The sequence below is a fragment of the Hemitrygon akajei genome, unplaced genomic scaffold (assembly GCF_048418815.1).
Source record: "Hemitrygon akajei unplaced genomic scaffold, sHemAka1.3 Scf000043, whole genome shotgun sequence".
Classification (NCBI taxonomy): domain Eukaryota; kingdom Metazoa; phylum Chordata; class Chondrichthyes; order Myliobatiformes; family Dasyatidae; genus Hemitrygon; species Hemitrygon akajei.
The window spans coordinates 3813673-3824600 of record NW_027331929.1 but is presented as its reverse complement, the minus strand read 5'-3'; positions in this window follow the sequence as shown (position 1 = coordinate 3824600).

The following is a 10928-nucleotide window of genomic DNA, read 5'->3' as shown; positions in this document are numbered from 1 at the left end:
GGGGGGCGTTCGTGTAGAGGCCGAGCTTCAGCCTGGTGGGAAGTGCTTTTGTATCTTTCTCCCCGCTGAGAGGGAGTCTGGGTTGGGCGGGGGTGTATGCACTGAGGCAGCAGGAAATGTGGACACTGTCCACGGAGGCAACATGACAGATTTCCATCTTTGGAGTGAGGCAACAAGACGGACGATGAGGGCAGTGTACTAGACGTGATGTACAGGGACTTCAATGAGCTATTGTTGGGATGCTCTGTACAATGGGGTGGGGCCCAGGGAGATTAGACTGACCGATTTGATTGTAAATGACCTGTTCATCCTGATTGGTTGAAAAAATGTACACTGAATTTAACAAGTCTATGGTGAGAGGAAAAAGGGGATAAATTATGGAGCAGAATGACAGCTTTTTTTTTACCCGATAGTGGTCGGTCTATGGACCGAGCTGATAGAGGACGTGGTCGAGACATATACATTAGAAAGTCGGACTCTTGAGACTATGGTACGTGACCCCTCCAGAATGACGTCATCTCTGTGACCTCTGACCTGTTTGTGCAGTGGTCGATAACCCGCCGGGTCCCGAGGAAATGGGAGCATCCTCATCCTCATCGATGCGGGGTTCCTCTTTCGGAACGCTCAGCTCTGTGTAGGTGGAGTTCAGACCGTCTGGGAGAGAGAGTCGGACAGGCTGATCAGGAAGAGAGTGGGAGCGATAGGGAATGGGGGAGGGAGTCGGTGATAGAAGAGAGAGGGTGTGAGGGAAGAGAGAGAGGGATACGTGAGAGGGAGAAAAGGGATGAGACCGTGAGAGACTGTGAGGGAGAAGAGGGGAGAGAGAGGACAGAGACGTGAGGTCAGAGAGGAGGTGAATTCGATGGGCAGAGAGGGAAGAGTGCGATGTGGGCATTGGGCAGGAAAATGCAAGAGAAAGATGGGGAAAGAGTGGGAGGGGAGGGGGGAGTGTGAGTCGGGGAGAGCGGAATGCGGTGAGTTAGGGGAATGAGAGGGGAGAGCGAGGGAGGGTAGAAGAGTGGGAGAGAGACAAGGAACAGAGAACAAGGATATTTCAGAGAGAGGGGAAGAGCGAGGGGGAGAGCCTCGGGAAGTGGGAGAGAAGGGTGGATAGAAAGGAGGGGAAGGAGCGAGGGGAAATGAGCGGCAAACGGACATAGAGAGGTAGGAAGAACGGGAGATGTGGGCGGGTTGGAATGAGAGTTAACAGAGAGAGAGAAAAAGAGTGCGATGGAGAAACCAGGAGTGATAGAGACGGTAACTGTGATAAAGGAGAGACGGGGACAATGAGAGAAGGCGAATAGAAGTGCACAGTGTGAGTCAGTAGGGGAAATAGTATGAGGGAGGGACAGTGCAGAGACGGCGAGAGGAGACGGGGTGAGAGAATGGCAGGGAGGCGAGAGAAGGGGAAAGAAGGCAAAGAGACTGGGGTTAGAAAAGAGCGAGAGGGGTCAAGGTTTTATACCGCGCTCCCTACTCCCTGTCTCTGCCACTGTCCTCACTCCTCACCACGCCTACACGGAACTAACTCATCTCCGCCCCACGGCGCTCGCTCAACATCGCCGCTTCCTCTACACGGCCCGTCCCATGCCATCTCTACTCGCCGATCTTTCCCATCCCATCGCACGGCACTCCCTCTATTCCGCCCCTCCCAGGGTGCAACGTTCCGCACCGACGATCAAACAGTATTTCCCCGTCATCGCATCTCTCACGCGTTCCCTCCATGTTATTCTCAAACAGGGAATCATTAGGGTCAACTGTACGTTTGCCCCGAGATCTCTCGACAGGATTGGACACGTCACCTAAACAGGGACAAACCGACAAAGATGAAACTAACCTCGATCTGTCCGGACCTGGGGCTCAGGGACGGTGTTGAAATTAATTTACCCGTACGTTACATCAGGTTCAGCTGGGGACAGAACAGTGAGGGTCAGACACAGAGTAAACCTCGCTTCACACCGCCACATCACACACTCCCAGCGCAGACACAGAGTGAAGCTCCCTCCACACCGTCCCATCACACACTTCCGGGGTCAGACACAGAGTGTATCTTCCTCCACACCGTCCCATCACACACTCCCGGGGTCAGACACAGAGTGAAGCTCCCTCCACACAGTCCCATCACACACTCCCTGTGTCTGAAAGAGATTGAAGCTCCCACCCTCCGTCTCTGCCCCATTCACTTCTCGATGAGACGGTGAGTCAGGTTTTACAAGCTGCACATTAGATAGATAGATAGATAGATAGATAGATAGATAGATAGATAGATAGATAGATAGATAGATAGATAGATAGATAGATAGATAGATAGATAGATAGATACTTTATTCATCCCCATGGGGAAATTCAACATTTTTTTCCAATGTCCCATACACTTGTTGTAGCAAAAAAAAAACTCATTACATACAATACTTAACTCAGTAATAATATGATATGCATCTAAATCACTAACTCAGAAAGCATTAATAATAGCTTTAAAAAAATTCTTAAGTCCTGGCAGTTGAATTGTAAAGCCTAATGGCATTGGGGAGTATTGACCTCTTCATCCTGTCTGAGGAGCATTGCATCGACAGTAACCTGTCACTGAAACTGCTTCTCTGTCTCTGGATGGTGCTATGTAGAGGATGTTCAGGGTTTTCCATAATTGACCGTTGCCTACTCAGCGCCCTTCGCTCAGCTACCGATGTTAAACTCTCCAGTACTTTGCCCACGACAGAGCCCGCCCTCCTTACCAGCTTATTAAGACGTGAGGCGTCCTTCTTCTTAATGCTTCCTCCCCAACACGCCACCACAAAGAAGAGGGCGCTCTCAACAACTGACCTATAGAACATCTTCAGCATCTCACTGCAGACATTGAATGACGCCAACCTTCTTAGGAAGTACAGTCGACTCTGTGCCTTCCTGCACAAGGCATCTGTGTTGGCAGTCCAGTCTAGCTTCTCGTCTAACTGTACTCCCAGATACTTGTAGGTCTTAACCTGCTCCACACATTCTCCATTAATGATCACTGGCTCCATATGAGGCCTAGATCTCCTAAAGTCCACCACCATCTCCTTGGTCTTGTTGATATTGAGACGCAGGTAGTTTGAGTTGCACCATATCACAAAGTCCTGTATCAGTTTCCTATACTCCTCCTCCTGTCCATTCCTGACACACCCCACTATGGCCGTGTCATCAGCGAACTTCTGCACATGGCAGGACTCCGAGTTATATTGGAAGTCTGATGTGTACAGGGTGAACAGGACCGGAGAGAGTACGGTTCCCTGTGGCGCTCCTGTGCTACTGACCACCGTGTCAGACCTACAGTCTCCCAACCGCACTCTCTGTCGTCCATCCTGTCGAGGATCCTCTGCGTCTCTGAGCTCAGCGAGGGGAAGTAACCGTTGTCAGAGGAAGCCCGTTTTGACAAGCGGATAAGACCGACTCAGACAAACACCAGATGGGCTGTTGATAAAGCGAGGACCCGAGAGCAGGAGGAGGAAGTGCTGGGGGAAAAGGACATTCAGGGTGTGAGAGGAGGTGGTCTGGACCGCAGAGAGTGACGGGGGGAAGAGTAGTGAGAATGGGGAGAAACAGAGGGAGGAGGGAGTGAGGGGAAGGCTAAGGGCTGATAAAGAGAGGACCCGAGAGCAGGAGGAAGAAGTGCTGGGGGAAAAGGACATTCAGAGAGTGAGAGGGGTGGTCTGGACCGATGAGAGTGGCGGAGGGAAGAGTAGTGAGAGTGGGGTGAATCAGAGTGAGGAGGGAATGAGGGGAAGGTTTGGGTATGGCGGAAAGAGAGTCGTGATTTACAGGGGTCACAAAGGGGTATCACTGAATGAAGGGGAGGGCAAGGACTGGGAGAGAATGGGGAGACGGGGTAGAGAGGGAGGATTGTTGGAGAGATTCAATTTCGCCCCTCTCTCCAGCTGTCCTTTTGAAACCGCTCCCATCTCTCCTCTGCCTTTCTCTCTCCCTGCCCTCCTCACTAAGCCTTCTCTTTTTGCCTTCCCACACTCTCTACTCCCATCTCTCCCGCTCACAGTGAACGTTACCGGACTGAAATGTGCCCGGGACGTGTGTGGGTTCCCGGGAAAGTCGAGGCCCACTGGACAGTGGGGATTAGTTACATCCTCCACAGAAAGCAATGGGGGAAAGTGAAAGGAAATGGGGGGTTTTTGAAATCGGGGTGAGGGAAGTGGCTAAGGGGGTGGTGGTATGGGAGGCGATGTACCGGAGGCGGTGTGTGTGTGTGTGTGTGTGTGTGTGTGTGTGTGTGTGTGTGTGTGTGTGTGTGTGTGTGTGTGTGTGTGTGTGTGTGTGTGTGTGTGTGTGTGTGTGTGTGTGAGAAAGAGAGAAAGTGAGAGAGATAGTGTGATTGCGCCCTCGGCACAAACACGCCTGGTGTCAGACATTAGTGCAGCCCCCTCCACCACGGCCCATCACACATCCCGTGGTCAGGCACAGAGTGAATCTGCCGCCTCACAGCCCGATAACACAGTAACGGATTCAGAAAAAGAGCGTATCTCCCTCTTTCCTCATTCTCTCCCTCTCACCAATCACCAGCCCATCACCGTTCCTGTAGTCTCCAACAATGTGTCTGTCTCAGAGATAATAAGTGTGTGTGAGACCAGAGGTAGAACTGAGGAGGGAGGGGGAGGTGAGTGAGGTCTGTGGAGGGCTGGTGAGTTTGGAGTCACTGGGTGAAAGTGGTATGAAACCACACGACCGGCCTGTACTCGCAGAGACGTAGAGAAGCTGAGGACCGAGAGATCAATATCCGGTGGAAGTGATCAGAAATAACACCAACGGTCTGCAAAGAGATTGACCATGTGTCTGTCCCCGGAGGTGTGTGATCTGACGGTGTGGAGGGAGCTAAACTCTGTGTCTAACTCAGGCAGTGTGTGATCCGATGGTGTGGTGGGAGATGCATTCTGTGTCTGACCCCGAGGCATTGTGATGGGACAGTTTGGAGGGAGATTCTCCTAGTGTCTGACACCAGGAGAGTGTACTGAGACGGTTGGGGAGAGCTTCAATATGAGTCCAACCTTGGGAGTCTGTGTATGACCCCCGGATTGTGTGATCGGTCCGTGTGGAGGGAGAATCACTCTGTCTCCGATCCTGGGAGTGTGTGATTGGATGGTGTGGAAGGAGCTTCACTCTGTGTCTGAGACCGGGAGTGTGTGATGGGACGGTGTGGAAGGAGATTCCCTCTGTATCTTACCCCTGGTCGTGTAGGATGGGACGGTGTCGAGGGAGATTCCCTTTGTGTCTGGCTCAGGTACTGTGTGATGGGACGATGTGGAGGGAGATTCACTCTGTGTCTGACCCCGGAATTATGGAATGGTATGGAGTGGAGGGAGCTTCAGTCTGGTGTGTATGAATCTTCTGTGTGGCTCACACATACCTCTTCCTGTTTTGAATTTATTTCAAGATGCTTTGAAACAGAGTTAGAACAAAGCTGCCTCGCCCCACTGTCTGTTCTGGAAAATGGGAGCAATGCACAGTGAATCTCTCTCCACACCGTCCATTGCATCCCCGGTTGTCAGACTCAAATGGGGATCCTTTCACACCGACCCATCACACATTCCCGGCGTCATTTGCAAACAGAAGATCCGTCCGAACGGCCCAATCACAGATACTTGGCGGTAAAGAGACAGAGTGAATCTCCCTCCACACCGTTAGATCACACATTTGCGGGTTTAGACACTGAATGAATCCCTGCGCACGGTCCCACCACCCTCGCCCGTGGTCAGGATCAAATTGAATGTCCGTCCACTCCACCCCAGCGCACAGTCCCTCGGTCAGACAAAGTATGAACTCTAGTCCACAACGCCCTATCACACACTCTCGCGGTCAGACACAGAGTGAATCTGCCACCTCACAGTCCGATAACACAGTAACGGATTCAGTAACAGAGCGAATCTCCCTCTTCACTCCCTCTCACCCCTCTCACCAATCACCAGCACTTCAGCTTTCCTCTAGTCCCCAAAAGTGTGTCTGTCTCAGAGATAATAAGTCTGTGTGAGATCAGAGGTGGAACAGAGGGAGGGGGAGGGGAGTGAGGGCTGTGGAGGGGTGGTGAGTTTTCAGTCACTGGGAGAATAGGGTGTGAAATCACACGACCGGCCTGTACACACAGAGACGTAGAGAAGCTGAGAATCGAGAGATCGATATCCGGTGGAAATGAGCAGAAATAACACCAACGGTGGGCCAGGAGTTTGACCCTGTGTCTGACCCCGGGAGTGTGTGATGTGACGGTGTGGAGGGGCTAAACTCTGTGTATGACCACGGGAGTGTGTGATGGGACGGTGTGGAGGGAACTACACTCTGTGTTTGACCCCAGGAGTGTGCGATCAGGCAGTATGGGGGGAATTACACCCTGTGTCTGACAACGGGAGCGTGTGATGGGACCTCGTGGATGGAGCTTCACCATGTGTCTGAAAGCACATTGTTTGTGCTGGAACGGTGTGGAGGTAGAATAACTCCGCATCTGACCCCGTTAGTATGTGACGTGACTGTGAATAGAATGCAGCAACACGTGTCTGACGCCGGGGAAGTGTGATGGGACGGTTTGGAGAGAGCCTCAATATGTGTCTAACCATGGGAGTGTGTGATGGTTCGATCTGCAGGGAGTTTCACTCTATGTCTGAACACGGGAGTGTGTGATGGGACGGTGTGGAGGAAGATTCACTCTATGTCTGTCCCCGGGAGTGTGTGATGGCACGGTGTGGAGGAAGTTTCACTCTATGTCTGACCACGGGAGTGTGTGATGGGACAGTTTGGAGGGAGATTCACTCTGTGTCTGTCCCCGGGAGTGTGTGATGGGACGGTGTGGAGGAAGTTTCAATCTATGTCTGACCACGGGAGTGTGTGATGGGACGGTGTGGAGCGGGATTCACTCTGTGTCTGTCCCCGGGTGTGTGTAATGGGACGGTGTGGAAGGGGATTCACTCTGTCTCTGACCCCGGGAGTGTGTAATGGGACGGTGTGGAGGAAGATTCAATCTGTGTTGACCACGGGAGTGTGTGATGGGACGGTGTGGAGGGAGATTCACTCTGTGTCTGGCCCCGGGAGTGTCTGATGGGACGGTGTGGAGGGACCTCCTCTGTGCGTCTGACCGCGGAATTAGGGAATGGTATGGACTGGAGGGAGTTTCTGTCTGGTGTGTATGTATCTTTTGTGTGGCTCACACATATCTCGTCTGTGTTGTGAATGTATTTCCAGACGCTATGAAACAGAATTAGATGAATGCTGCTTCGATCGATCGTCTGTTCTGGAAAATAGGACCAATGAGCAGTAAATCTGTCTGCACACCGTTAATTCCATCCGCAGGTCGTCAGAAACTGAAGGGGATCTTTCACACCGGCCCATCACAGACTCCCGGTGTCAGTTGTAAGGTGAAGATCCCTCCGAAATGTCCGATCACACAGACTTGTCCGGGATAGAGACAGAGTGAAGCTGGCTCTGCACTGTACCAGCAAATAGTCCTGTTGTCAGACACACAGAGAAGACTCCAACACAGTTTCCCGAAACACGTTCCTGGGATCAGACACAAATTCAAGATCCCAAAACACAATCCCAGCACATACAAACAGCGTTAGGCACAGAGTAAAGCTGCTTCCACACCGTCCCATCACACACTCCCGGGGTCAGACACAGAGTGAATCTCACTCCACACCGTCCCATCACACACTCCCGAGGTCAGACACAGAGTGAATCTCCCTCCACACCGTCCCATCACACTCTCCCGGGGTCAGACACAGAGTGAAACTCCCTCCACACCGTCCCATCACACACTCCCGGGGTCAGACACAGAGTGAATCTCCCTCCACACCGTCCCATCACACACTCCCGTGGTCAAAACAGATAGGATCATCCTCCACACCGTCCCATTACATACTCCCGGGGTCAGAGATAGAGTGAATCCCCCTGCACACCGTCCCATCACACACTCCCGGGTTCAGACACAGAGTGAATCTCCCTCCACACCGTCCCATCACACACACCTGCGTGGTCCGACAGAGACTGAAGCTCCTCCACAAAGTCCCGTCACACACAATGGGCGAACTCTCTCTACATCGTCTCATCACACAGCTCCGGGTTCAGACACAAGTGAATCTCCGTCAAACTTCACACACGCACAATCACACAATCACGTTTCAGATACAGAGTGTAACTCCCGACACAATTTCCAAACACACCTTTCCGGGTCAGACCCAGAGTAAATCTCCCTCCAGATCCCCTTGTGTCAGTCATAGAGTGAATCGCCCTCCACACCGTCCCGTTACACTCTTCCGCAGTCAGACACAGAGTGATTCTCTCTCCGCACCGGCGATTCAGGCGAAGATGCAGGCGTGGGTAACCGGCAAAGGTACAGGCGTGGGTAGCCGGCAAAGGTACAGGCGTGGGTAGCCGGCAAAGGTTCAGGCGTGGGTAGCCGGCAAAGGTTCAGGCTTGGGTCGCAGGCAAGGCTTCAGGCGTGGGTTGCCGGCAAAGGTTCAGGCGTGGGTAGCCGGCAAGGCTTCAGGCGTGGGTTGCAGGCAGGGCTACAGGCTAGGCTTCAGAGGGAAGGAAGGGAACAGTCCAGCCTCAGGGTAATAGCAAAGACGGCCTGGTTTACCCAACGGAGGCAAGGATATGGAGGGACAGATCCCACTGTAGGATAACGGCAAGGACAGGAAGGGACTGATCCCACCGTAGGGTAACGGAAAGGACAGGAAGGGACAGATCCCACCGTAGGGTAACGGCAAGGACAGGAAGGGACAGATCCCACCGTAGGGTAACGGCAAGGACAGGATTGGACTGATCCCACCGCAGGGTAACGGCAAGGACGGCCTGACTTACCCCACGGAAACAAGGACTGGAAGGGACTGATCCCACCGTAGGGTAACGGCAAGAACGGCCTGACATACCCCACAGAAGACGAGGACAGCATACCGACGAGACGAACCAGCAACCACACTCGAACCGAGGGCCACTTTCACTGCAGCCCCAACATGAGGATCAAGTACCTGTGATTACGCCCAACTGAAACAACGGACAGCCATAAGACTTGGAGTCCGGATTACACGGAGCGGACCGTGAACTGGAACACGGACTTTACGGACCGGAACATGACATCTTCCTTCCTTCCAAAGAATAAAGCCCCAGCTCCCTTAATCTCTGATCAAAATGAATACACTCTAAACAAGGCAGTATCAAGGTAAATCTACTTCGTACCCTTTCCAGTGCTTCCACATCCTTCCTATAGTGAAGCAACCAGAACTGGACAATGTACTCCAATAAATAAACGGAAAACAAATCAACAACAGTTCTGCGCCTCTCTCACCTGAGAATCTCCTCCTTGAAGATTCAAAATATAATCCCACTAACTTCCACTCAAATGCGATTTCAAACCCGGGGTCGGACACAGAGTGAATCACCTTCCACACCGTCTCATCATACACACCGGGGGTCAGACACTGAGTGAATGTCCCTCCACACTGTCCCATTACATATTCACGGAGTCAGATAGAGAGTGAATCTCCTTCCGCACCGTCCCATCGCACAATCCCGGGGTCAGATACAGAGTTTAACTCCCTCCACGCCGTCAAATCACACAGTGTCAAGCTCCTGGCCCACCGTTAGTGTTATTTCTGCTCATTTCCACCGGATATTGATCTCTCGGTTCTCAGCTTCTCTACGTCTCTTTGTGTACAGACCGGTCGAGTGGTTTCACACCTCTTTTTCCCAGTTACTGCAAACTCACCACCCCTCCACAGCCCTCACTCCCCGCCCCCCCTCCTCTGTTCCACCACTGGTCTCACACACAGAGACACACAGTTTGAGATTACAGAAACGCTGAATTGCTGGTGAGTGATGAGAGGGGAGAGAGAGAGTGAAGAGGGAAATTCGCGCTTTTTCTGAATCCGTTACTGTGTTATCGGACTGTGAGGCGGCAGATTCACTCTGTGTCTGACCCCGTGAGTGTGTAACAGCGCGGTGTGGACGAGAGTTCACTCTTTGGCTGACCGAGGGACTGTGCGCTGGGGCGGAGTGGACGACCTTCAATCTGATCCTGACCCCGGGCGTTTGTGGTGGGACCGTGCGCAGGGGAGATTCATTCAGTGCCTAATCCCTCAAATGTATGATCTAACGGTGTGGAGGGAGTTTCACTCTGTGTCTGACCTCGGGACTGTAATGGGATGGGGTGGAGGGAGCTTCACCCTGCATCTGACCACGGGATTGAGTGACGGGACGGTGTAGGGGGAGCTTCACTCTGTGTCTGATCCCGTGTGTGTGTGACGGGACGGTGTGTATGGAGTTTCAGTTCGGACGGATCTTCACATTACAACTGACGACTGCAATGTGTGTTGGGCCTGTGTGAAAGTATCCCTGTTTCTGTGTATGTCTACCAGCGTATGTAATGGTCTGTGTGGAGAGAGATTCACTGTGCATTGGTCCCATTTTCCAGAACGGACGATGGGGCGAAGCAGCATTGTTTTATCTCTGTCTCAAAGCGTCTTGAAATAAATCCAAAAGAGGAAGAGGTATGTGTGAGCCACACAGAAGATACATACACACCAGATTGAAGCTCCCTCCACTTCATCGAATTTCATAATTCTGGGGTCAGACACAGAGTGAGGCTCCCTCCACATCGTCCCATCACACACTCCCGGGGTCTGAGACAGAGTGATTCCCCTCCACATCGACGCATCACACACTCCCGGGGTCAGTCACAGAGGGAATTTCCCTCCACAGCGTCCCATCACACTCTCCCGGTCTAAGACACAGACTGCGTCTCCCTCCACACCGTTCCATTACACACCTCCGGGGTCAGACACAGGGCCAAGCTCCGAGCTCACCGTTGGTGTTATTTCCACCGGATATCGATCGCTCGGTTCTCAGCAGCTCTACGTCTCTGCGAGTACAGGCCGGCCGTGTGGTTTCACACGCCGTTCTCCCAG